Consider the following 2,566-nt stretch of genomic DNA (forward strand, 5'->3'; position numbering starts at 1 on the left):
TAGTATACTCTCAAGAAGCTGATCTACCGATCCTCTCAAGACTAGCTAAACACTGAACCAAACTTGATTCAGTCCTCTCAAGATCCGACCAAACTTGGTCTCTTAAGGAACTTTACAAAGTGTTTGTAAAAGGTTTTGGGTTTACAATAATCGCTTCTGAAAAGCTAGTGGTAAACTCAGATGTTTAAGAGTAGTGAAGAAATATTGCTAAGAGATCGGTTAGAATGAATTCAAGAATATTAGCAAAGTTTCTTAGCTTCTTTCTTCTATCTTCAGCCCTTATATACTCCAAGGCATATGATGTAGCTGTTGCTAGGGTTTTGCCCGTTGGAGTGGCAATCTTGTAATATCATACTGCTAGGCTGAACGAGGTAGGTGGCGGACAGGCTGTGACTGTACGATGTGTACTATGACAGCGACCTGTCCTTTCACCAGCTGACTTATGATCTGGATTGCTTCAGATGGACGTTGGTGAAGCTTCTGATCAGAGTCAAACGAAAGCTTGGATCCTCTGACCTTGCAACTTCTGCTTCTGGACATGTTCCTCAGAACTTCTAAACGCCAGAGCTAGAATAGCTTGGGTCTTCAGAGCCAACTTCTTGCAGGTCTTCAGAACTTGAGTCTTCTACTTCAGGACCGTTCCTTCTGGAACATCTGGTCTTCAGAACTTCTGACTCCGGTTCTTCAGTACCTCTTGAGAGCTTCTATCTTCAGAGCTTCTGAAGGATTTTCCACTATTCTGAACGAACATGATAAGCTTTAGAACTCTCTTTTTGGTTACCCTTGGGTCTTCTTCTTCTGATGGAATCGGCTTGGGTCAGAATCAGAACCTGTTTGTCACAACTATAAAAGACAAATGTTAGAGTACCATAATTGTTCATCCTCAAAAACCTTAATTGTAATCATTAAAATATAGAGATGCAACTACTGATTAAATCTTGATCTTACAGAAAATGCTAGCATAGATTGTGGAAGGGCTGAAGCAATTATGCGAGAGGGTGGCATACGCCTCCTTCTTGGCCTGGCAAAATCTTAGAGGGAAGGACTTCAGTCTGAGGCAGCTAAGGTATTCTCTCTTCCCATTTGTGTGCATATGATCTATTGGTCATCTCTAGTCATTTTTACTAGTACATATTATAAGATAAATTGATTTTTATTTGTTGATGTCCTCTTGAGAGCCGATGCTTTTTACAAGCATAACGGTGGTCCAATTTATTGTACTGTCTGATGCCTTTGAATGTTTTGCTCAAATCTGACCAAAGAAAATCCTGACCTAACCAATGCCTGTGTACCTGCTCTCTGAACTTTCTTAATTTGTAGGCCATTGCAAATTTGTCCGTCAATGCCCATGTCGCCAAAGCTGTTGCAGAAGAGGGTGGGATTGAGATTCTCGCTAGTTTGGCTAGGTCAACAAACAAACTGGTGGCTGAAAAGGCTGCTGGAGGGTTATGGAATCTCTCTATTGGAGAGGAGCACAAGGTCAAATTTAGTATCTGATTTCCCCCTGAAATTTAATGCTCAAATTTTAACGTATAAATGATGGAGCCTTCTATCATAGGGCGCCATTGCTGAGGCTGGTGGAATAAAAGTTTTAGTGGAACTTATATTCAAGTGGTCTTCTAGTGGAGATGGAGTTTTAGTAAGTGTCTTTTATTTATGGCTATGAGCATGTTAAGTATGCTATATATTGCTTCTTATTTATTAGTAATGGGAGTTGCTGTTTTTGCAATGCATATAGCAGTTGGTTGACAACTTATATTTTGCGTTTCAGGAACGTGCAGCTGGTGCATTGGCTAATTTGGCAGCTGATGACAAGTGTAGCACAGAGGTTGCACTGGCTGGAGGTGTACATGCTCTAGTAATGCTTGCTCGTAAGTGCCAATTTGAGGGAGTGCAAGAGCAGGTAGTACTGCTTTCTGTTATTTGGTTATCATGTCATCTATTTTAGTTACGAAAACCTTTGAAGCTACTTTATTAGGTAGCTAATAGCTGCCAATTGAAAATTGAAACTCTTGATAGTTGCTTAAATATGTTTTATAATTGTGTTCATGATTGATAATTGTTATTTCCTTTTTCCGGCAGCCTCAAGGGGTGGGGTGCTGCAAGATTATGTGAATGGTTATTTTATCTTTTTTTGCTTCTATCGGAAGGCTCATCAATGCCTAAATCTCTTTGACATTGGTCGTGCTAACACATTACAGGGGGGTTTACTTGCATCTAGAATGTCAGTCCAATTCTTGATTCCGTTGTTGGACTTCTGGACTAATTTTCTATCATGTCTTTCCTGTTCTAGACCGATAATGATGTGACAGATAAGTGAAATAAGAATCTCGAACAATTATTTCTATATGCAGTTCTCAAGATAATGTTTGGATTTTCATTTTTCTTTCTGCTAATTTTGAACCATTGATCACACCTATTGTTACCAAGTTGTCCTTATCCCCCTGTTAATGACAATCTGGGATGTGCATCCCAGTTCGTAGTGCGTTCGCGTACCTGTTCACTTGGGAGCGCAGATTGGAATACACTCTGCTTTGAGAAACCATAGAGAAATTTGCCACCGCCA

At 40.1% G+C, this 2,566-nt stretch overlaps 1 long non-coding RNA gene across 1 annotated transcript; it reads left to right on the forward strand.

The window, feature by feature from the left end:
• The first annotated feature begins 949 nt into the window (after window positions 1-949).
• LOC130737730 (uncharacterized) lies at window positions 950-2,075 on the forward strand. Its single transcript, XR_009018897.1, has 4 exons — window positions 950-1,066; window positions 1,321-1,479; window positions 1,559-1,639; window positions 1,772-2,075. It is a non-coding gene; the product is annotated as an uncharacterized LOC130737730 (long non-coding RNA).
• Window positions 2,076-2,566: the final 491 nt, after the last annotated feature.

This window comes from Lotus japonicus, chromosome 2 (assembly GCF_012489685.1).
Source record: "Lotus japonicus ecotype B-129 chromosome 2, LjGifu_v1.2".
Classification (NCBI taxonomy): domain Eukaryota; kingdom Viridiplantae; phylum Streptophyta; class Magnoliopsida; order Fabales; family Fabaceae; genus Lotus; species Lotus japonicus.